The 25,427-nt window shown below is 48.5% G+C and overlaps 1 protein-coding gene and 1 long non-coding RNA gene across 4 annotated transcripts in view; one reads left to right on the top strand and one right to left on the bottom strand.

Annotated features, from left to right (window-relative positions):
* LOC138468385 (zinc finger and SCAN domain-containing protein 31-like) overlaps positions 1-10,799 on the bottom strand; it is a 91,272-nt gene extending 80,473 nt beyond the window's left edge. The window contains exon 1 of the mRNA XM_069608923.1: positions 10,539-10,799. The gene's annotated coding sequence lies outside the window, so the exon portion shown is untranslated. The remainder of the gene's footprint in view (positions 1-10,538) is intronic.
* A 2,795-nt stretch (positions 10,800-13,594) lies between these two features.
* The window catches only part of LOC138468386 (uncharacterized), a 163,925-nt gene continuing 152,092 nt past the window's right edge, over positions 13,595-25,427 (top strand). For 2 of the 3 annotated variants that reach the window (XR_011268253.1, XR_011268251.1), the window contains exons 1-2: positions 13,595-15,098; positions 15,372-15,461. This is a non-coding gene — a long non-coding RNA (uncharacterized lncRNA). The remainder of the gene's footprint in view (positions 15,099-15,371; positions 15,462-25,427) is intronic. The other variant, XR_011268252.1, reaches the window with a different exon arrangement.

The following is a 25,427-nucleotide window of genomic DNA, read 5'->3' as shown; positions in this document are numbered from 1 at the left end:
CCATCACCACTACACAAACACTTTGGACAAAATCACCAACCATCTGAGAGCAAAAACAGACACAATACAGGAGACCATCAACCTTGCCGGGGTAAATACAACTGGGACCACAGACACCAGACGAAACAGATTACAGCAGAACTAATCTGCCTTGAACCAACGCAGGCGGAACTCGCCACACTGATCAAGGACACAAACCTTGCAGGATCTCCAAGGGACTCCTGCCCCTTGGACATCTTCACAGGAATCCTCAACCACAGAACCCCAGCGACATGCTTCTGGAACCTAATGAATCTATTACTCAAAAGAGGTACTGTCCTCCTTCAAATCAGCATACATCAAACGACTGATAAAAAAAGGTTAGAAAGCGCAGAAGTCCCAAGAAACTACATACTGATATTCAACCTCCCCACCCAAGAAAAGATCTTGGAGAACCAAGTCCGCAAAATCCAACTTAAAACACATTGAAACAAACGGAATACTCGACCAATCACAAGTTGGCTTAAGACCGATAAGAGGAACATAATCAGTACTTCTATCGCTATGGGAAGACCTGAAAATAAATGCAGACAACACCCAATCGGCCCTCCTTCGATTGGACATTTCAGCAGCTTTTGACACAATCAGCCATGCAACACTGATAAAATGATTGATCGAATGTGGCATACAGGAACCCGCACTAAAATGGATTACCTCATTCCAAACAAACCGAACCGAAAGAACCTACCAACCATTGTTCACCTCAAACACCAGAAATATATCGTGCAGTCCCACAGTGTACCAGCCTCTCCCCTCTCCATGTGCCTAGTGATGAAAATCATACGATCTCACAGACTTACCACCTACAACTACGCAGACGGCAAAGCTGATGTGAAAACAAACAGAATACAGGAACACAAAAACAACCTCAACAACTGCCTTACAGACAAATACATCTGGATGACAACGAACCACCTCAAACTGAACACGGCAAAAACAGAAATAATGCTCTCATCCGTAGGGTTCAACAGAGGGAAGCCACCACTCGACTGGCCAATCAGCATGGGAACGCAACCAGGGACTACCAATGTAGTGAACTACCTAGGAATACTCATGGACAACAGACTATCAAAGGAAGCACTAGTCAACACAATTGCCAAAAAATGCTTCTTCCTCCTACAACTACCTGGAGGATTACTCATTACCTCTCCTTCTCCCACAGAACCCTCACAATCATATCCCTGATAATCACAAGAAGTACCTACGCAAACAACCTCTACTTAGGAATGCCAGAAACACTCAACAAGAAACCCCAAAGGGTGTAAAATACAGCAACCAGAATCCTGCTAAGACTAAACAGAAGAGACCACATCACTCCAGCACTGAAAAGCCTGCACTGGTTTCCAGTAAAAAAAGGTGCATCAAATTCAAAGCACTCAGCATCGCCCACAAACCTTGCACAGACAAGGAGCAGAATTCCTCCAAGACAAAATTAGCCGGTATCGCCCAGGAATGAAACTATGATTCAGCAACGACCTACAAATAGAGGCAAAACACTACGAAAAAGAGATCGGTGGAATGTCTAATTGGTAACACCTGGAACAACATGCTCAAAGTAATTACAACCACAGAAGACCACATCACCTTCAGGAAACTGCTCAAAACTGCTCAAACCCTGGCTATTCAGCAGCCAATGACAACCTAGAAAGGAACCCGGCAACAACAACACTGCAGATAAACAAAGGAGACGAAAGAGAGAGAGCCCAAAGAACTACAAGAACCTAGCTAGATACTGTCAAACGGCATCCAAAGGGCTGCCCCAAAGAGAGGCCACAACGAAGTGACCGACTTTACTAACCCTTTTCCCTTCCTGCTCCTCCGCGGAGCGCGGCGGGAGGGCCCCTGCCCAAGCTTTGAAGCCAGCACTGGGCAGAGGAGACCAGGGGAGGCCCTGTGGTGGTGCATTTTGGATTTGCACATAGTGTCTCAGCCAGCGCACCCCAATCCAGAAGCACAGCAAGGGCGACAAGGGAGCAAGAGGCGCACCACGCATAGGAGACAGTGACCAGTGGGGCCCTAGCCTCCCCGGCCAATCCTGAGGTCGAATAGAGGGCTAAATAATCCATCGACATACGTGGTGGACAAGGAAGGAATAAGGGACAGGCCATTTGGTCACGCTCAGGGTAGAGTGATCCTGGCACCAAGGTCAGGAGGAGGGTCATTTGAAACCCGAGGAGGAGGACAGTGGCTCACCTGCGCACAGTTTGAGGGGAGTTCCAAACCCGCCGCACAGTCAGGGGTGGACCCACAAAGTGACAAAGGGAGGAGGTTCCTACAGCCTGAAAAAGTGGCCAGAAGAGGTCCGAAGGGTGCAACACAATATCGGGCAGAAGAACCCGATATTGCCCACCCACCCCCCAATCAGACCTGTTTACACACCATGTCCAAATACAAAGGGAAGGACATGCAAGCTGCCCCCACGTCGGTGAAGAAACCACAGGAGGGCAATCTACAGAGACTCTGGTGCAGAGACAGCGAGGTACCAGCTGGGGGACATCAGGGGCCCGGGACAGGAGTGGATTTGGGGGCACTGGCAGGCACCGTAAAAGATTAAGTGGTTACCCAGAAGGTCCTACGCCAATGCTTTTAGGATTTTGGGGACAGGATATGGAACACCATTCAATCGCAGTTCAGCATGATGCGAGCGGAACTGTCCCAATCGTTGCAAGAGGTGAAGGGGGACATAACGAAACTAGAGGAGCAGACCGATGCAGCGGAGAGCGCCATACAGAGGTCACAGAGGACACAAGGAAGATAGACGAGCTGGTAGAGCAATCAGCAATGGTCACGCAGAACCTCAAGACCCAGAGGGAAGACCTTGAAAACCACTCGAGAAGATCTAACTTCAGAATAAGGGGACTTGCTGAGGCGGTGGCAGACAAGGATCTACACACGATGGGGCAGCAAGTGTTCGGGGACCTGCTGGTGGTGAAAGCCTGGTCAGGGATAGAGCTGGACCACATACACAGAATAAGGCCAAAGAGGGGAGACCCAGGGGCCAGACCCGGAGATGTAGTGGTGGCCTTACACGAGTAAAGGAGGGCCAGATCAATCAGCTACAATGGCTCAGAAGCTTTTCCAGAACTTAACCCAGACCACCCTGGTGAAGCATAGGATGATGGCCCGGTGGTGCGTGACCTAATGCGAGCGGACTTACACTATAAATAGACCTTCCCCTTTAGACTACTGTTCTAATGGGAAGGGAAACAGCATCGGGTCACCACCTGCTAGGAAGGTACGAGGGTACTGAAGCTTGAGGGCGACTGGTCTCCAAGGCAAGAAAAAATACCCGCGAGAGAACTGCTCAAGAGGTCAAAGTGAGTGGACACATTTTTCGACACAGGGCTAAAATAAATGGGGCCTAAGGGACCCAGTTTAAAACAAGGGGACAGGAGTGGAAGATGCCCACATGCCCATCGACACAGGAGCACCATGCTGAGGGAAAAGGGACCTAAGAGAAGAAAGGAGCGCAAGGGTGTTCCACAACCAGGTGGCACCATCTACCTGCTTGAACGAACACATGGCCCAATTGCCGTTGGTAGATGGCTGGAGGGAACGGAGGGGGAGGCTACGCATTTTGTTCCCACGTTCATAGATCCTTCTCAAGGATAGATTACTCCTGGATTTCAAGGTCCCTATTGGGTAGGGTCACAGGGATAGAGCTAGGAGTAATCGCCATGTCAGGCCATGCGCCCATAACAATTACCTTAAATATGGGGCAGAACGAACCAGGCCTATGGTGGTGGAAGTTCCCTAGCCACATCCTTACTTAAGGATGGAGTCCTATGTGAGGACATAAGGAATAGACTCTTAGATTACTTTACACTTAACCAACTGTGGGTCTATGTGACCAGGTAGTGTGGGACGGGTTTAAGTCTGCATTAAGGTGGGAGCTCATTGCGATGAAGTGCCAAAGGGACACAACTAGGTCTCTTACAGGAGGAATTGTAAGCTAAACTTAAACAAATAATGGTTCAAATGGCAAATAACGCCGGGAGTAAAGGGAATATCAGCTGATTAACAAGCAATTAGATGTTTTGCAGACTCAAGTTGCAGAGCGTTCATTGATCTACTTCTAACAGAAGTATTATGTCAAAGCCAATAAGGCAGATCGCGAGGTTGATTAGGAAAAAAGAAGCGTCATGGACAATCCTTAAAGTAAAGGCGGGGGGGGGGGGAGCACTGCTCTACCCGACATAATTTCAGTCTTCACAGAATATTATTTATTTCTGTACACAGATTCCCTTGAGGAGGGAGCCCAAAGGGAATACCTGTCCCAGTACCCTCACCCTGAGATCACTCCTGAAGAACTTGATGGAGACATTACTCCCGAAGAAGTAAGGGTAGCTATAGCTGCCTTGCCATCAGGAAAGGTCCCAGGCCCCGACGGCTTGCCAGTGTATTTCTACAAAAACTTTAGAGAGGCACTGATGCTGCGCTTAGGCCAGCTCTTCAACTCTTTTGGGAAGGCGGGGCAGGGATCACCCCAACATTGGAAGAAGCCAAGGTGTGCTGCTCCCAAAGCCGGGCAAGGATGTCACTATGCGGTTCGTACCTGCCCTTATTAATCTAGGCACAACGATCTACACCACAGTTCTGGCGTCACACCTGGCTTCGCTCCTCCCCAAACGGATTGATCCCGACCAGTCAGGATTTATTAGACATAGACAGACCTCGGATAACATTTGGTGGGTCTGTCATCTGATTGAAAAAGTAAATAAATCTAGAACCCCTGCACTTATACTAGCGTTGGATGCCGAGAAGGCATTTGACCAGGTTGAATGGCCATTCCTCTTCCATACCACATAGGTTATGGGATTTGGTTCTAAATTCCTTTCAGTGGTAAGCTCTAACTACCGAACTCCCTCCTTGTGCCTGGCAATCAACAGGCAACTTTTCCCAGAGGATCACGGTCTCACAAGGCACTGAGCAGAGTTACCCGCTCTCTTAAGTGCCATCCATCTGAAGCCGCTCTTGGCCAGCATTAGGGCCTCACCGGATATTAGGGGGATTCCCTTTGGGGGTGAGAAGCATAGAGTCAATGCGTTTGCTGATGACATGCTCATCTTGATCACAGAACCAGAATCCTCATTTCCAGGATTCTCACAGGAACTTCTCTTTGTGGAGGTGGCAGGGTTAAAAATAAACACCCACAAGTCAGAGTTATTAAACGTGACCGCGCCCTCAGAAAAGGTTCAGGAATTGCGGGCTATAGTACCCTATAGATGGGCAGAAACCAGCATTAGCTATTTGGGGGTCCAGATTACTGGTTCTCTGGGTGCTCTTTACTGTGCTAACTACCTGCCTTTAGCGGAAAAGCTGCACCGGTTGCTAGCGGAATGGGTGCCGTTATCAATATCCTGGATGGGGAGGATAAATGCCCTTAAAAATTGTGATTTTGCCAAAAGTCCTGTACTATTTCATGGCTCTGCCAGTGAGGGTTTCCCAAGGTTTCTTCAGGACCCTTCAAAAACATGTGGGGTAATTTATTTGGAACCACAACAGACCCATGGTAGCTATGAAGATGCAAAGTCTCCCAGAAGCAAGGGAGGGCTGTGAGTACAAACTTTCTGCCTCCATTTCCTTACGGCTCAAATCAGAGTGATCCGGGATTGGTTCAGGGGCGATCCCGGGAAGATCTGGTGGTGAATGGACAAAGCGGTGGTGGGCTTGCCGCTGGACGAGGTGCTGTGGCAACCCAAGGGGGATAGACCTGCAAACATTAGCTGATCCGATAGCACAGCCAGTAGAGCGCACACTTTGACATTTGTGCAGAGCCTGCTGACGCAGGTTCGAATCCCAGCAGGGCCAAACTCAGCCTTTCATCCTTCCAAGGTCGATAAATGAGCACCACACACTGTGGGTAATAATAAGCAGCGCTCAGATGCCTGAGGGTTTGTAGCGCTATATAAATGCTAAATCATAAATCATTAAATCATCATTTACAGTAGAAGGATAGGCTGGGCTGATGTGGAGGGTGAACTTGACCACCTTCCCCTCTCCGCTGATGTTGCTGTTTAGGAATCCCCAGTTCACACCGGGCATGGAAAGGGGTGCCTTAAATGCGTGGGAGGGGGCAGGGGACCAAAAACTGTGGCATGTTCTCGGTCAGTGCATTAAATCCTTTGCACATTGCAAGCAAGACTTTGGGCTAGATGAGGGGGAGAGGTATCACTACTCAATTGAGGCACTGACTTACGAATCCAATGGTCAGGTCAGCGGCCACCATGGATCTCAAACCCTTTGAATGGTTCATAATGATGGACACAGGGACAGGCATTTGGAAGGAGCATTAGATGGGATTATAGCCGAAGGGGCAACGAGCCAGGCATGGCACTATATGGAGCAGTGGGAAGCTGCAGTGGGGCAGCTGCTGGAGGAAGAACTTTGGACTCAGTTATGGGCAGATATCCCCAAGCTCACGCAGGCCATCCAGATTCAGGAGGTGTGGGTTAGGATAATGGTCCAATGGCATCTCGCCCCAGAAAACTACATAAATTCTTTCCAACTGCGCCAGCGCTCTGATGGGGGGGGGGGGGGGTGTGGGGAACCGGGATTGTGGATGCATATCTGATGGGAATGCCCAATCATACAGCCTTATCAGGACATGATACGTGCAGCAAGATGCCGGACAACATAGAGATGGCCATACTGGGAATGGGCGGGTTCTGGAAAATCTACCCCCTAAAGCTCAAAGAAAAACATACATCCACCTGATAGTGTGGTGGCACACAAATGGAAACAAAAAGTTGCCCACCCCCACAGAACATGAATGGGATAGTGAAATCTGGTACTTTGTGGCACTGGAGTGGGTGACCTATTCGATTCAATGAAGTCACCAAAGGTTTCCCTCAGACTGGGACATTGTCCGGCATCACCTGCAGCGGGACTCGCAGGCAGCATGGTGCCCGAGGAAAATGAGATTGCTGGGACTGGTGTGAGTGTTTGCGCTACTTGGGGAGGGTATCTTCACAAGAAGCTGAGAGGATATATGGCTGAGGTTTCTAGGGGAGGTGAGGACTATGGGGGTTCTCAAATGGTACAACGGCCGGCGAGAGAGCAGGCCACTCACAAAAACTTGGGTGCGGGAGCCATCTACAGAGTCTCTAGACTCTGGGGCAGGGAGTTGGGGGGGACAGGTCTGGGTGCGTTGTTGGTTACATGCGTTGGGATTGGGGTAGGTGGGGGCGAGAAGAGATGGTGATAACATGTGTTCTTACTGTTGAAAATACCAATAAAATCCATTTTTTTTTCAAGTGCTTTGTTACTGTGCTGCCCCGACCAGCCAAAATCCGCTCCCTGGCCCAGCACAAACACACCCACATTATTTGACTCAACATCCACTTTCTTATTCCCACACAGCATTCACTCAATCATTGCAAGAGAGGATCATAAGTGACCTTCCATATACATTTTAGATCCCCCTGCAACCGTTCCAAATAGGCACAGGGAAATGTTTTTTATTTCCCCTGTGTGTTGAAAAGTGCACCTCTTTTGAAAATTGGGATTTGAATGCCCAGAACCCCCTTTCCATCCTCTCCCTTGCGCAGTTGCGCATTTAGTGGGAAAAGAGCACCTCAATGTGCACAACTATGATGCACACATTTAAATGTCCTTTATGCACGATTCACCACCTTTTGGCGCAAGTGAACTGAAGAAGCATCCCATCAGTTGCCCCAAACACGTTTTGAAAATTGTGGCACGATGGTTTATCCCTACTGATCACTTCTTTACGCTGTACGTTCATTTCAGAGAGTGTGGTTCGAGATGTCAGAGGGGAATTAGGAATGGGAAGGGACTCACGAGAAGGAAAGGATGCATGGGGTTTTTACAGTTTCTGCAGTCATTAATCACAGATTTGCTCATGAGCAGGTATTGCGTTAAATACCATTAGCTCCAAAACAGATACTTTGACTGGAATCGTTAACCCCAGACTACGTACTGTGCATGCCATCATTCAGGTATTCTGTCATATGTAACGGATTAGCAGGTACGCTATAAAGCATCATTAGTTCCAGGGCAGGTACTGTGTCTGGAATCGGTATCCCAGATCCCGTACGGTGTCTGAAACGTTTGCCCAGGGCAGTTATCGTCAGATCTAGCAGAGGAGTAGGTACGTACAGTATCGGATGTCATTCGCTCCAGAGCAGGTATTGGGTCTGCACTCATTCGCTCCAGCCAGAGGACGTGATGGGCCTTTACCATTAGCGCTACAGAAGGTAGTGTCTGTAGCTATTCACCAGGGTGTTGTTTCTGTGTCTGCAGCCATTAGACCTAGAACAGTGTGTCTGCAGTTTATTATCCACAGAAGGGTCCATGGACCCAGAGAATGTACCGGATCTGCAGCCATTAGCCCTGGGGAATCATTACTTTCAGAGTAGGCACTGAACTGGAGACAGTACACGTCTGCAATCATTAGGCAGTGCAGGTATTATATATAAATATATATGTTAATGGTAGTTATATCCTGCACCGTCACCAATGGAGTTGGTCCCCAGGTGCTCTGGCGGATCTGTAAAAGAAGAGGAGGGCGGGTGGGTTAGTCGGGAGGAGGGGGGAGAAGTGGTGTGTCATTGGCGGCTTCAGTTCAGTATACACCGTGCGCTGAGCTTTGGTGAGAGTATCGGACCGGGCGAGACCTTGTGTGCGGTGGGTGCTGTTTATGTGTTTGTTGTTGATGCGGTGCGGTAAAGTGCGTTTATATATACATAGTCAATTACACCAGACCTGAACTGTATCATAAATGAGCTTCGGAGCAGCTACAATAGCAACAGGCTGCCCTGTGTCATTTCAAAACCAGAGGTTTAGAAAGTCACGCACTTACAATGTTTCATTTCAACATGTGAAAAGTACAATGCAAGGAATGGCAGCTTCAGCCTCTCACTTCACAGTGTGTTTCCAGATGTTGCAAAAGGGCCCCTCTTGGTTGCAAAAGGGCCCCTCTTACCAACAAAGGGGTGCGATGGTCTGAGTGAGTGAAGGCTGAAAGCAATGCATAGAGAATTTACTGCAGGAGCCGGGTGCCTGCACTCACACCTGGCGCTGCCTGCCTGCACTCACACCTGGCGCTGCCTGCCTGCACTCACACCTGGCGCTGCCTGCCTGCACTCACACCTGGCGCTGCCTGCCTGCACTCACACCTGCCGCTGCCTGCACTCACACCTGCCGCTGCCTGCCTGCACTCACACCTGCCGCTGCCTGCCTGCACTCACACCTGCCGCTGCCTGCCTGCACTCACACCTGCCGCTGCCTGCCTGCACTCACACCTGCCGCTGCCTGCCTGCACTCACACCTGCCGCTGCCTGCCTGCACTCACACCTGCCGCTGCCTGCCTGCACTCACACCTGCCGCTGCCTGCCTGCACTCACACCTGCCGCTGCCTGCCTGCACTCACACCTGGCGCTGCCTGCCTGCACTCACGCCTGGCGCTGCCTGCCTGCACTCACGCCTGGCGCTGCCTGCCTGCACTCACACCTGGCGCTGCCTGCCTGCACTCACACCTGGCGCTGCCTGCCTGCACTCACACCTGGCGCTGCCTGCACTCACACCTGGCGCTGCCTGCACTCACACCTGGCGCTGCCTGCCTGCACTCACACCTGGCGCTGCCTGCACTCACACCTGGCGCTGCCTGCACTCACCTGGCGCTGCCTGCACTCACACCTGGCGCTGCCTGCACTCACACCTGGCGCTGCCTGCACTCACACCTGGCGCTGCCTGCACTCTCACCTGGCGCTGCCTGCACTCACCTGGCGCTGCCTGCACTCACACCTGGCGCTGCCTGCACTCTCACCTGGCGCTGCCTGCACTCACCTGGCGCTGCCTGCACTCACCTGGCGCTGCCTGCACTCACACCTGGCGCTGCCTGCACTCACACCTCACCTGGCGCTGCCTGCACTCACCTGGCGCTGCCTGCACTCACACCTGGCGCTGCCTGCACTCACACCTCACCTGGCGCTGCCTGCACTCACCTGGCGCTGCCTGCACTCACACCTGGCGCTGCCTGCACTCACACCTGGCGCTGCCTGCACTCTCACCTGGCGCTGCCTGCACTCACCTGGCGCTGCCTGCACTCACACCTGGCGCTGCCTGCACTCACACCTGGCGCTGCCTGCACACTCACCTGGCGCTGCCTGCACTCACCTGGCGCTGCCTGCACTCACACCTGGCGCTGCCTGCACTCACACCTCACCTGGCGCTGCCTGCACTCACCTGGCGCTGCCTGCACTCACACCTGGCGCTGCCTGCACTCACACCTCACCTGGCGCTGCCTGCACTCACCTGGCGCTGCCTGCACTCACACCTGGCGCTGCCTGCACTCACACCTGGCGCTGCCTGCACTCTCACCTGGCGCTGCCTGCACTCACACCTCACCTGGCGCTGCCTGCACTCACCTGGCGCTGCCTGCACTCACACCTGGCGCTGCCTGCACTCACACCTGGCGCTGCCTGCACTCTCACCTGGCGCTGCCTGCACTCTCACCTGGCGCTGCCTGCACTCACCTGGCGCTGCCTGGACAGGGGGTGCAGGCGTTTAGAGAAGCCTCTGCCTGTCTTCTTCCTGCTGCTGGTGGTCTGTATCCATCCGCTCAGCTGATATCTTTGGATACCGGCCTCACCCCGCCATGCTCTCGGGGTGAGGGTCTAGCAGCGGCTCGGGGCTCTTCATGGTCTGTGCGCACTCGTCACAGTGCCTTGTGCCGCTTTTATTATCCAGTGAAACACGCAATTAAAGTCACTGTGAGACCCGATAGCATTGTCTTAAAAGTGTGCCGACACTTTCTGAAATGCCTTTACGGCGTCATGACGTCATTTCACGTATTCCTGTTAGGTCGCCGTGACGTTTTCACGCAGGACGTCTGCGTGCTTGGGAAGGGAATCATGGCGGCATGCCCTGCACGTGCATGGTATTATTCATTGTGTGTTTATAAGGCGCTTATACATCTCGGAAGTGTTTCGAAGCGCTAGGTATATTTTGGTGGCGGTGGGTTTGTTTTTCCTGTTTTGATTTTAGCAACAGTGGATCTTTGTGTATCTTCTTGGCTGGTATTATCCCTGCTCACTCCCCCACCCGCACAAACAGAAGTGATTTATGGTGGCCAGCAGCTAGTCGGATTTGTTTGCGTGCTTGCATGTTTTCCACCTCCAAATGCAGGGTCTTTTTGCTGTATTCTCGGTCTTTCTACAAAACTGTACAGTGTCTACGCCATCTTTCTTCACCCTTATCTGCGTAACACGGCTGTTTGAACAGCAATGTGCACACTCATTTGGAAATGGAGCCCTATGCTGATCCATACTTGCCAACTCTACGACCCCATTTGTACCACAGCAACATGCTTGCTTCTTTTTCTGCTCGGCTGCACAGGCTCACGCGGGCTTGGATGCCTGCGTGGCTGCCGAGCCCTCTTACCCTGGGGGCATACCTGCGTGCAGTTGTAAACCAGAAACCCGGGGAATGACGTCACTGACGCCCCGTCCCATTTTCGGCAAGACTCCGTTCACATTTTTTACATACAAAAAACCCCAAACCCGGCACATATCTTGTTGAAATGGGCCGGCGCAACTTTTTTTCGACCAGGCTTGGAGGCAAGACTTCTGCTAACGCAATAGAAAAAGATGAAATGGCCCAGTGGTTTGCAGAATTCCATGAGATGGCATGTTCAACACCTGCCACTGCAGGCTGACAGCCGTGTCAGTGCTTCCCAGACACATTGCACCCAAATGAGCACTGGGAGCATCCCCAGCCTGAGCTCACGCTATAAACATCTTGCCAGTAGATGGCAGAAATCCAAGAAACTCTGTGCTCTTCCCGGAGAAGCACATAAAAACTGAGTCTCCGGGATAAACCCAGAGACTAGGCATGCATGGGCAAGGGTGATACTGCCACCGGAGAGGGGGGCGAGTGCGGCAGCAGCCCAGGGCTCTAGATGAAGAGCAGCAGCCACGACGGGTGGGGGGCGAAAGCTACGCCATGAAGTTCCCATGGCATTAGTTCTGTAACTTCACCAGGCGAGGGGTTCTGATTTGAACATTGCAGGGAGATGTCCCTAACTTTACCACTCTGTGCATGCCAGGCAGTGCATTGAGCTGTACCGGCCAGAGTCTGTTTGTACCACAAGATGTCAAACTTTATTCCGCTCCACCCCAGGGCATTTCTTCCACTGTCTGTCTGTATAGGACAAAGTTCCTTCATTTCCCTGTGTTGTCTTGCTGACTAGATGCCTGCATGTTCATGTATGCTATGCTAGTATACAGTGAAAATGCAGACGCCTACCTAGTCTTGTCGGCAAGATAACAATTGAGTATTTCACCTTAAAACTAGCTATACTGTAGGCAGAGGTCTTTAATCGGTGGGGTGCGCGAGCCACATGCCCGGCGGAGGGGCGGGAGGGCGTGATCCAGGACAGAGAGAGAAGAGAAAAAACATTTTTTTGCTTGCTTCACTTAATTTTTCATGGTGAGCCACTGGGCCCCCCATGTACATGCTCAGTCAGTGCGACGTGATGGGGCATGGCCACGAAACTGGAAATAAACGCAGCCTGCACGTGTGCTTTCCTGAACTTGGATTGCGTGTCCAGGCTGCGTTATTGCTTCCTGCTGGTGCCACCAGCGTCTTCTTGGCCGGTAAGGGATGCTGCTTCTCGTCTCACCCCCACACACCAAAGTTGGAGGGGTACAGAGAAGCGAATGTCTCAGGCCTTTCCCAGTCCCTCTGCTCCCCTATCCCCTTTGGACCCAAGAAGGCAAACACGTGTGGAGAAGAGGCGAGCAGGGCAGCCGGGTCACTGCAACGCTGGTCCCCCTGCACCTCTCTCCCTCTGTGCCCCCATCTTGAGCACCACAGGGGAGAGTAGTCGAGCGCGGATGGAAGCACGCATTTCCGTTGTTGTATGATCTCCGGCTCCCCCATGTCAGATTGCTGGGCGAGCCGGATTTCATACAACAGCGGTCCCCCTGCTTTGGCTGTTCGTCTGCCTAGTCACCCCTCCTGGTCCATGGGCCGGCTCTAGCTAGGTCTGAGATCCGGCATCATATGTCTGGCCGGATCTCAGGACCCGGCCTGCCTCAGCCCTAACCAGGCTTTACCAAGCCCATAGCTTTGCTGTGCTCCTTTCCCTGGCCGTCACTCGCGCGTTTATCAAACTGGTTCATCACAAATAAATGCTTCCGTTGTGCTGACAGCAGTTATTAGGAAATTAAACTGGGTTCATGGGTGGCAACTTTTGATTTTCACTACAGAGGCAGAAATACCCTAACACATTGCCCAGCCCAACTGTCAGGACTCGACCGTGGCAACTCTGGCATTCATGGAAGTTTCACACTGTGCACGGTCGTTCCACGGTCCGCGGTATAGTCCTCAACTAAGATGGCCGTACGGGCTATAAAACTAGTCTCCGCCCACAAGATGGTGCTTTGTATCTGCCTTGGATATCAAGCTCCGTAGCTGTCTTTCTGTAGCTACATTCTCTTTGCCCTTTTGTGAATTTCCATTGTTTTCCAGTGATACCGGGGTGTTCCCCGCTCTATTCCTCCCTCTCGCTCAACTTTCCATTCGGCACTCTGCCGTTCTGTATTCCTTCGTACTTACTTACCTGTAGCGTCCTCGCTGTTCCGTGCTTGTGGTTCCGTTTTGACTCCACCCCTTCCGACGCTTCGCTTTCAACCCTTATCCTTCGGGTTCTACTCTATAACTGGTAAGTTGGTACTGTTTCTACTCTTCTTTAGCTTTCCTTTCTTTCCTCCTTATATTTTCCCTGCTCTCGGCAGTCCACTATTCTACGAGACTTTTACCGCTCTCTGTATACAGCCGAAGGGTTACCATTGGACTGTTACCAGCCCAGCATTGACGCCGCTCCTGAAACATCAGCGTCGCAACGTCGTCTGCAGGTTGTTTCTACCTCAGAAAGCCCAAGACTCTCCAAGGACTACTCCAGGGTTTTTTGTGCCATTCCTGCTTTTTCCCTGACGATTGGGGGTTGGCTCCTCGGAGGCCCCCCGAGACAAGTCCCCATCCCTGTCAGGGTGGCCTCCGGGGGAGCCAGACCCTACTTACATGACAGAAGGTCTAAAGAAAAATCAATCAAGGTATCATCCAGACTCACAAGGAAGCAGACAGCCACTCTACAGAGCAGTGAAATCAAAGACACAGGTGAGGAGTCGGGGGAGGAAGGAGTTAGGCCTGACACCAACCCATCCTTTTGTATAAGTAATTGCAAAAAGTAATTTGATAGAAATGTTGCATATATAACATCTCGGCAACGGTCTGTCAACCTGCTGAGCTACCCCAGTAGCCATCTACTATAGAGCAAGTCTATGCATCCCTTGGTGTACTAAAAATCACTGCATTACTAACGGTACTTTGGGTGCGCCAGTGACATACTGGTGATTTAAAGTGGAATTCATTTATATCTTCCTGCAGTGGGTTCCAGGCTATGCATGCATGGGGCACCATATGTTGCAGAGAAGCCAGGGGCCCTGGTGTCTGGCAACACAGCCGCGACAGCGTCTGCTGCTACTTCAGCACTGTCACCGAAAGGCAGTAAAAGCTAAATGGCTATTATGCAATGTTTACGAAAGTTAGCTTGATGGGTTAAGCACTACTTTGTCGGATTCTATGTAAGATGATGAATATTTGGAATACTAGCAGGCTGGACTTCTCAATTATTCTAGGCAAGGAATAGAAAGAGTAAAATATAACAAGCTGGTGCTCTTTCCATCGCGCTCTCTATCATTATTTGTCTATGTGACTGTGTACAAGTCACGTTATCAGGTATGTGCTCCGACTACTCTCTGTTCTCTCTACCAGCTCGGGTGATCTGGCCTATAGGGAACTTTGGAGATTTCCCGGCAAGACTCTGCACCCTTTGTCCATTTTGTGTGCGGGGAGGATGTGCACTGACTGGCAGAGTGTGGTGCGCAAATCTGGTTCATCTATAATAGTTTATTGTACTTTTTCAATTGCAGGAACACAAATTGGCTATATCATCCCATCTAGGACCGCAAATTCCCCAGCAGCAGTGTTACCATAAAAAATCCTGACATCTGTAGTAGAACTTGCCGATGGTAAGAATGCCTTTTTTGCTGTGGGTGATGATGGGGCAATTTTAAAGGTATAGTTAGGAGTCACAATCAGGGATTTCAGACCTTTTTTTGGGTCTGTTCCTTTCTCATGTCCAGTTTGTCTCATGTAGGAGTTGCATTTACAGTGCACAGTCCTGCTTATAAGCTGATGCGTGACACCCAAGAGCTGGTTTTAGCCCCTGCTCATCTAATCTTAATTTTGAAGTCTCAGGTAGACCCATTTATCCTTGACTAACTGTTTGTTTTTCATTGCAGCAGCATCGCTCCAAGCATCGGTGTATCAACCTAACCCTGTGTCCCAGCAAGAAAAATCCAGTGAAGCACTTGACCCAGTCACGCAGGCAGGTAAGAATTTCTTATCCCTATGCACCATTGGTTGAGTAGAAGTGCTGAAGGTTTATATCGGCCCTTTGCAATGTGCATCCAGGTGTGGCTTTCGCTGCCAATCCGTGGCTTAGTCCAGGACCACACTTCAAAAAAAGATTTGAGCTAGGACTTCACAAACAGGGAGTCTTCTGAGACTTGTAACAATGTGTTTTTATTTTCTTCTTTATTCAATCCAACCAGTATTTCTGACCCATTTTTGTGAGGGTCTTTTCCCCCCAAACATTTCACATGGTTCCTTTTTTAATCTTTGCATGTGGTGTTTGCAAATGTTTCCATCTTTTGGGGACGTTTTAAAAATTATTTTTCCCTTTCCGTATTCATGACCCATTTTTGCATGGGCATTCCAACCATTTCATGTGGTTAGTTTTAAATCTTTACATGTGGTATTTGCCATTTTAAATCTTTTCTTTTGAGACATTTTTAATTTTTGAAAACTTTAAATGGTTTTTAAAAACGAATGTGACGTACATGGGTTTGCAATGTTCTCAGATTCAGGCTCCTTTTTTAGATGGTTTGTTGGTATCTTTTTCACTGTACTAATGGGGGGTAAGGAGAGGTTGATTTAGAAAGACCACTCTGTGACCGCACCTTTTAAATCTGACTGTCAAACCACTGCAAACAAAGACCACTCTGTGACCGCACTTTCTAAATCTAACTGTCAAACCCCTGCAAACGAGTGCACCTAGGGGCTGATCGGCTCTGCGATTAACAAATGGGTGAGCGGTGGGAATGGAGGGGGGCAGTATGTGATATTTCTGCATTTTAAAGCCAAAACAAACCGGGCGGAAACAAATTATCTTTCTTTTGTGCTCAGGCTTTAAAAAGAGGGAATATCACATAGAACCAGATAATTTCCTAGTGCTGAAAGATGGTAGGAATCTCAAACGGAAAGCAGAAGGAGCTGTGGAAACAGAAAAAATAAATGCGAAAACACAGAAATATGTCTCTTATTTGGGCTTTGGGTTCACATGGATCACAGTTGCTGGAGAAGTTAAGCTGCAGTGTGTGGTTTTCCACCGCATCACTGACCTGTCTTCTGATATCAATACAGAATTGATATTGCACTTGAAACAGCCAGTTTGCCCTACAGTTGGATGAGGACACCGACTTTTCAAAAGAAGTACATTTGATTGCTTATGTGAGGTACTGCCATGGAAAAGAAATATTGGGGGTTTTCTTTTTATGTAAACCAATTCAGGGTAGGGCACTGCATCTGATGTCTTTGACATTAACTACTTCCTTAAGTTCCCACTCCCAAAAGTGGGAGTCGTGTGTTGGTATTTGCACGGATGGCGCTCCCTCAATGTGTGGTGCTAGAGCTGGGTTAAAAGCAAAAGTGTTGGTAGCAGCTCCCCATATATTGTGCACTCACTGCGGGATACACCGGGAAGCTTTGCCTGTGCGCAATATGAGGAATGAACTGAGAGGTGCTGACATCTGTTGTAAAGATTGTAAATTTTATGAAGATGCACCCCACAAGAGCCCGTCTGTTTGCCATGGACAGCCATGTGGAAGGATGTGGCAGGGACACCAGTCTGGAATCAACCTTAGGGGCTGGTTGTTTGTGAGTGAGTAGTTTCACAATGATTGTAATCCGTTTTTGGCCTGCTTTATGCACTCTTTTGGAGTGGTGTGAGTGTTTTTTCAAAATATAAAACATTTTTTTTCTACACTTTATTATTTATTTATTTACTTAACCATTTATGTATTTTTATTTTTTGGTGAGCACTGTGTGCTAATCGGTGTCTGTCTAGTGTTTGTTTTGGCTTCTGAGCCCATTTTTCTGTGCTGGGCTGCATCTAAAGGGTGCAGTCTGTGAGGTGTAGTCCTTTGTTTGTGTCTGGCCTTTTCCCAGCCCCACCCTCCCCCCTCCAACCCGCCCTGATTGGTACATTCACCTGGTCATAATTGACCTTATCAGGGCAGTCCTCTTGCCGGCGGCCCTCTGACCGGCAGCACCCCCTGCGGCTAAAGACCCCAAGGCAAAGGGTGGCTCCTGCAATGGCGGCTCCAGGAAGTGTCTGCAGGTGTCCGCAGGGGAATCCAGTGAAGCCACCAGTGAACAGACACCAACAAAACTGTAAGTGTGGCATGGGTGGGGTGTAGAGCAATTACTCTACTGCAGAAAGCCCCCGCCACTCTACCATACCTTTCCTTAACGTAAACTGCCATAGACTCACACCATGCACACCTAGAGAGATTTGACCACCAAGCTAAATCAATTCAAGGCCGGACTGTAAATGTTGTCCTGCATAACTTACTAACATACTTACCAATGTTAACATGTGCCACTCCCAGAGACAATGATGAAGATTAGCCAGCCTCACACTAAGACAGGTGCAACCATGTTACCATGAGCCACACTTAGTTGGAATCATGAATTATAGCATGTCCCACACTTAGATTGAATTGTAAATTATAGCATGTACCTCATCTAGACATAACTATGATTGGTAGCATATCCCTCACTTAGTTGGTACTGTAAATGATAGTGTGGGACATGATTTCATTCACAATTCTATTTTAGATGGAATTGTGAATGGTAGCATGTGCCACACTTAGATGGAATTATGAATGGTAGCATATGCCACACTTAGATGGAATTGTGAATGGTAGCATATGCCACACTTAGATGGAATTGTGAATGGTAGCATGTGCCACACTTAGATGGAATTGTGAATGGTAGCATATGCCACACTTAGATGGAATTGTGAATGGTAGCATGTGCCACACTTAGATGGAATTGTGAATGGTAGCATGTGCCACACTTAGATGGAATTGTGAATGGTAGCATGTGCCACACTTAGATGGAATTGTGAATGGTAGCATGCGCCACACTTAGATGGAATTGTGAATGGTAGCATGTGCCACACTTAGATGGAATTGCGAATGGTAGCATGTGCCACACTTAGATGGAATTGTGAATGGTAGCATGTGCCACACTTAGATGGAATTGCGAATGGTAGCATGTGCCACACTTAGATGGAATTGTGAATGGTAGCATGTGCCACACTTAGATGGAATTATGAATGGTAGCATGTGCCACACCTAGATGGAATTGTGAATGGTAGCATGTGCCACACTTAGATGGAATTGTGAATGGTAGCATGTGCCACACTTAGATGGAATTGTGAATGGTAGCATGTGCCACACTTAGATGGAATTGCGAATGGTAGCATGTGCCACACTTAGATGGAATTGTGAATGGTAGCATGTGCCACACTTAGATGGAATTGTGAATGGTAGCATGTGCCACACTTAGATGGAATTGCGAATGGTAGCATGTGCCACACTTAGATGGAATTGTGAATGGTAGCATATGCCACACTTAGATGGAATTGTGAATGGTAGCATGTGCCACACTTAGATGGAATTGTGAATGGTAGCATGTACCAGACTTAGATGGAATTGTGAATGGTAGCATGTGCCACACTTAGATGGAATTGTGAATGGTAGCATGTACCAGACTTAGATGGAATTGTGAATGGTAGCATGTGCCACACTTAAATGGTATTGTGAATGATAGCATGTACCTCATCTAGATAGAATTATGATTGTAGCATATCCCTCGCTTAGTTGAAATTGTGAATGATAGCATATGGCGCACTTAGATAGACTTGTGAATGATATCATGTCTGGGCGTCTCACACTTATTGTTGAACTTAGAAATTGTGCCGCCTAATGTACGCCCCCTGACCTGCTCTCGTAGGCTTGATCGCAGGCACTTTACTGATAACCACCATATCACACTACTATGCTTACTCTCCCTTATACACCATCATTCAACTAGAACCCAGCTGTACTATGACACATTCGGTCCAGCAGTTCTCATAATCACATGACCCCACGAACTCCACATCATCCTAATAAAACACAGGTAGCTGAGCACTTTACGGCTAGCTTAAGCGTCCCCTCAGGCCTAACGCAGCCAGAACTCAGTCTGGGTGTCCACCCTCCAGACTGAACACATCCAACAGATTTCCTCAGCACCACACCGGTTACCAGTCACTTGGTCCAAAAAAAAAGGTCGACAGGACAAATGGTCGACACCATTTGGTCGAAAGACAAATGGTCGAATTATTTTTGTTTTGTATTTTCACTTTTTTTTGGGGGGGGTTCCCCCCCAACCCCCTTTTTTTTCTAAAAAACCCTTTTTTTCCCTAAACGAAAACCTAAAAAATATATATATAAATAAATAAAAAATTCAACCATTTGGCTTTCGACCAAATTCCGTCGACCATTTGTCTTTCGAGCAAATATCTTTCGACCAAATGACTGGACAGCCACCACACCTACCGCTAAGAAGCAGCTATCATGCAACAACCACACCAGCTGCACACATATCCGGTGCACCCACGCACCATACCACATTCTCGCTCTCTACTGACTGAACTGCGGTTCCCGAGGGCGTTTAACCTACCAGCGCTTTGAGATCATACCAATGATACATAAGGCGCTATATAAATGCCAAACAACATAACATAACATAACATAACATTATGTGCAGAAATGGGAACTGAACATGAGACTTTGTTGTTTCACTTGGAAGTCCGGTAGCTCTCCAGGGCAAAGGTTTTAAATCACACTTATGAACTTTCTCCTGGGTTAAGACCGTATGAAAGAAGAGCCTCTGTGTGATTCACGTTGGCTTGTACTGTTCGCTTACCATGGCAACATCTTTGAAAAGCAACATTGTTTTAAACCTCTCCTTGCAAGGCACAGAAACCACATAATATAAACGGAAAAATATCAACATTCAAGAAGAAGCTGGAACTTTGAAGGAAGAGGGCTGATGTTGTCATTAACGATGCCTTTCCATTATTAGCAGATGAGGAGACTAAGGGCCTCATCACAAGTCTGGCGGTAACCCTTAAATGCGGCGGTAGCGCTATTACCACTGAATTTAAGGGTCCGCCAGATCATGGCCTTAGAGGATTTCCCCCCAGGAGCTGGGGGGAAATTCACGGCAAATTTGCCAATTTTTGGCGCTATTACCGCCGGCGGGAAATCCGCCGGCGGTAATAGCGTGAATATTCCCCATTGGGCCCAATGGGAAATGAGGAATTCCCGAATGGGCCCAATGGGGAAAGAGCACTAACTATCCGCCAAACCCGTGATCCGGCGCTAATAGCGCCGGGGGGTTTAGCGGTAGGGCTAATAGCACCGGCGGTAATAGCGCCGGCGTTACCGCCCAACTTGTGATGAGGCCCTAAGTATGATCTTTCATGTGTTGCTGAACTAATAGGAAACCATCTCAGAAGCAGTCTCAAAGTACTTTCCAGAGTACAGTTGTAACGTCAGTGACTGGGTGGTACAGCATTTCCTAGCAGATTTAGGCACAAACCCTAATTGCTATCTTGCTGGCACTGTTATTTATTAACATATATTTTGATTGCTAGTTTGGAAGAGCACTCAGACTCTCCCCGGCCACTAGGGGACAGTGCACTTCTGGGCTTGAACGGCGGAAGCTTAATGTACTAAACAAACCTTAGCAACATCCCTGGTTGTTTTTTACTTTTTAAAGTGGTCCATTATCCACGTGCTTGCCGCACCTTCAGTGGATACGAGCGAAATCATTCCAGTGCTTTACTGTGAAGGAAAGAGTCACACGGGTCCATCGATACTCAAGATTTCACTCTGTCGTCTGCTTAAGAACATTGCAGTGTTGCGTAGCCCCTGTGAGAATGTGTCTATTGTATATAAAGACCACAATAGCACTATGCTTGTAATTTTCAATTAGTTGCCCAGATAGTCGCATGCCGATGCACATACGCCCACTGGAATAGATTTCCCTTGTGCGACGATTGTGTATGTGTGGCACGTGGGAAGCGTGTGCGACTTTCTCAGCATTTTAATTCTGAAGCAGGGTCCCAAGTGGCACAGTTTTGTTAGGCTAGCGTGAAAAGACTGGCTAAGTTTGGAAGTGTGTGGCAGACTGTTTGAGCCGATGTGTGGTATGGGTGTGCTGCATATACCGCCAGCTGTAGTCTCAGGCAGGGGATGGTTGAAATGCCCAGATGAATGCGCACTTTGATTCCTGCTTCGGGTGGCACAGGGCGCTTCGTGATTTACTTAACAAAAGCTCCAAATTAGAATTGCTCTTGTGATTCTGCGCACAGAGAATGGTTGCATATATTGGCCGTCCAAGCTCTCATTAAGAACAGAGAAAAAAGGCTTCTCTAACCAACCATGGACAGATGTCCCTCCACATCTGTTTATTTCTCTTAACAATGCTAGCGGCCTCATCATTGCTTTCACTTAAGTCATTGAACACCAGCCAACTAAAAAAAGTGAAAACACAGAACGCCACTCTCGTCAAGTGGCATCCATTAATTGTCCAGCAACTGAAAGAGATTTGCATTCAAGGGGAGTCTCGACCCCATGCCCCCCCCCAACCATCCTTTCTACCTTGTTCAAGATGGGGAAGATTGTTTACAGTATATGCATCAGTTTGAGATTTGTGTAATGTGAAACATTTACAGGCTAGGTAATCTGTTCCCAAGTTAAGTTCAAGGTCAAAACACCCTTAAAGAGATTCTGTAAAGCTGCCCCCCCTAAAAAGAGAACTGTCTGGCATTCAAAGACTGTCATTTTGTATTTTAATGCTTTTGAATATAATTTTCTAATTGCTGGAAGTAATGGATGGTATACCCGTGAGGCAGAGCTGTTGTATTGCTTTTACGCCATTAATTTTAAAGAACATAGAGAGCTTGTTTGCCCCAGTTGATTTTTCCATTGGCTTTTCAGTAGGGCCATGTTGTGCCAGCCTTTGGGCGCAAGGGATAGTGTTCTAATTCCCCTCCATGACTCGCGCTCTCCATCTACGTTTAGCTTATGTTCAACCCTTTGGGGAAATTGCTGCATGATTTAATAAATAAAAATGTAAGTTTCAGGGACTCTGGATTACTGCATGTTCTAGTCATACTTATGTCCCGTTCTCTGTATAGGTTGATGAGGTTCCCGGAGGGTTTTTATTGTCCCTTCAATGCGGTTTGATTTTTCCAACCATTGCACCTCAGCAGTTAATTGAAGATAGTTTGCCTGCAAACTTTATAATTCATTTATTGAATGCTTGCCAGGGCTAGTTAGTGATTGTCATTAATTTAGAAAATATCTTTTTTGATCGTTGTTTATGATGATCTGGGTTGGCTGCTTTTTATGATGTTTTTTCTTGTGTTTCTCTAATGATGGGACCAGTTAATTCTCGTTAGTTGTTGTGGAGCTTGGAGCCATGTTCTTGCTTTGCCGGATTTATCAGCAGTTTTGTGTAACGGAGGACTGGTGTGGTAGCGGGAGTTGTCTGACCTGGGCGTGAAAGGAGTGCTGTTAATTGCTTTGCTGTTTGAAAGTGGGAGGTCACTTTCTTCCCTTCAGGCAGTGGTCTTCGAAACCTTTTTTATGCTGAGCCCCTGCCCCCCTTGAGTAAAAATATAGTTTCCGGCTCCCCCCACCCCGCCACAAATGCTTATATTTCCTATTAAAACAGTCACCATAATCCTGTTTTAAAGCGCTTCGCGCCCCCCCCACCTTCAAGCATCCTTTGGCCCCCCCTGTAGTTTGAAGACCACTGCTGTTCAGCATACAGAGACTGCCTTTTTGTGGGCAGGGCGATTCCTTCCCTTCTTCTTTCTAGTTCCACACAATGACTGTTCTTCTGATCGCTTTCAAACTGTTGCCAATTAGAGGATAAATGATCCTACTGGCTGCACCGCTCTGGCTTGAACGCTGTTGCTGCTCCAATGCCCCCACAATGCTCCACATGAATAGGTTAATGCCTTCCTCAGGTAGGTGCACCCAACTCTCTAAGTAATAAGCTATCTACGTGTATCAGTGTTACACTCACCTGGTTCCCACAGGGGCGTCGATTGGACCCGGACAGCTGCGGTCTCCACCAACGTGAAGCGTAGTGAAGAAATGACAGTCTGGACTGGCCTGCTTAATCTTGTCTGCTGGACCCGTAGAAGTATTCTCCTGCAAGTGGAGAAAGGGATTTAGCCACCCGTGGACTTTAGTGATGCCCCCCCCCCAACTGTTCTCGTTCTCCCCACTAATCACCTCCGATATCCCCTCTTGGTAACCTCACCTTATGTTTTTAAATGATGAGCTCTCCATCCTGCATGGCATGCAGGGGCGCGTAGATACCAGTTACTTCACTGGTTTGAAGGTACTGGAGGAGTTCCGGAGGAATATTGACTCCAGTGTCTATAAAGTTCAAAGAGTTCAATATGTCCGATGTTCACTCTCGTTCCATTCCCTCGTTAGGTTGCAGCTGGGTCCAAAATAATATTGCCTGGAGGCAGCTGATGGCGTTCAGGTAAGAGTCTGTATTACCAAACACTGTCTGGTAAAAGTTGCATGAGTTTAACTTGCTGTTTTCTCTCCCTTTATAGGTGCGGCATAGAAAGATGCAGCGAATTAAAGGATAATACCTCCGGTGGTAAAGCAGGTAAGCCTATGGTGGCAAAGAGATTGTCTTTGTCGGTTTTCTCGGCTCACCTTGTTATTCCTTTTGTTTTCCCCCCAGGTGCTGGGTTTCGACCAAGAAAATGATGGAGGCAGCGCCGAGTTGAAAGATGCGGTGGACTGGTGAGTATAAAGCAGCGCTGCTGCTGGCGAAGCGACGCGTGCTGAAATAATGTCCTTTCCAGACTCAGAGATGTGCTGGGTCCGGAATCAGGTAAGGAATCAAATAATGTCCGTGATCTAACCTCTTCCACTTTCTTTTCCTTTTGTTTAGGAGCTCCGGGTTCGAGGCGGGCGTGGCAGAAGACTGGTGCTGAATTGCAGACACGGTGAGCGTTACGCTGCTGGATGCAGACTAACACGAAGCATGAGCTGCTGTTCGGGCGTGGTTTAAATAGCCTGCAAAGTAGTCCCAGGTAAGAAGTTCCCCAGAACCACACCTGAGTAAAAAATAGTCCCTGTAATAAAATAGTCCCATCCAGACCTCACGTTGGCTTGGACTCATTTGCAGCATGGTCTGCATAAGGTAAGTAAAGTCTATGAGCCTGGCGCCTATGGCGCCAGGACTGATTTCTATGATGAGCCTGGCACCTAAGGCGCCAGGACTGAATCCAAACACCCCCCAGCCGAGGCTGTTGGGGTTTTAATGAGCATCTGGAAGCCTGCTCCCGGGGCTGATGGACTCGATCCGGATGCCCGGGGGTAGGCATCATGACAGCATTCCCCCCCAAGGCCCCTCCTAAAGTTGTTCTTCCCCTTGGCCCTGGCTTGTCTGGTAAGTCCCGATGGAATTTTTTCACCAATCGAGGAGCATGAACGTGGTCACTAGGTTCCCATGACCTTTCTTGTGGTCCGTAACCCTTCCAGTCGATTAAATAAAGAAGTCTTGATTAAACCATTTTAGAGTCCAGGATGTTTTTTACCTCAAATTCAGGTTCTCCATCTATTAGGATGGGGTCAGGTGGTTTGGTTAATCTTGTCCCGGGTTGAACTGGTTTTAGAAGTGAAACATGAAAGACAGGATGAATCCGCATATTAGAGGGTAATTCTAATTTGACGGCCACCGGGTTGATAATGGCTTTAATGGTGTAAGGTCCCAAATATCTAGGATTAAAAGTCTGAGTTCCTTTCAGAGGTATATGTCTTGTAGCCAGCCAAACTTGGTCTCCGATTCGATATGGTGGGGTCTCACTTCTATGTTGATCAGCATTTTTCTTGTATTTCTCTTTTGCTTTTTTCAAATGTTTTGTTGCCTCTTTAAAAGCTTGTGTAATAGTAGAATGCAGATGAGTTACTGCCAGCATTTCTAAATGCTGGGGCGAATCGAGTTCTGAGGTTCGAGGATGATGTCCATATATGGTATAAAAGGGGCTTTGACCGGTTCCTGAATGTACAGAGTTATTGTATGCGTATTCAGAAATCCAAAAAATGTCCTTCCAATTACTTTCGGTTTGGTGGAGC

Source organism: Ambystoma mexicanum, chromosome 4q (assembly GCF_040938575.1).
Source record: "Ambystoma mexicanum isolate Mex_15411 chromosome 4q, UKY_AmexF1_1, whole genome shotgun sequence".
Classification (NCBI taxonomy): Eukaryota; Metazoa; Chordata; class Amphibia; order Caudata; family Ambystomatidae; genus Ambystoma; species Ambystoma mexicanum.
Note: the sequence above shows the minus strand (reverse complement) of the source record. Positions and strands in the feature narration are given on the sequence as shown.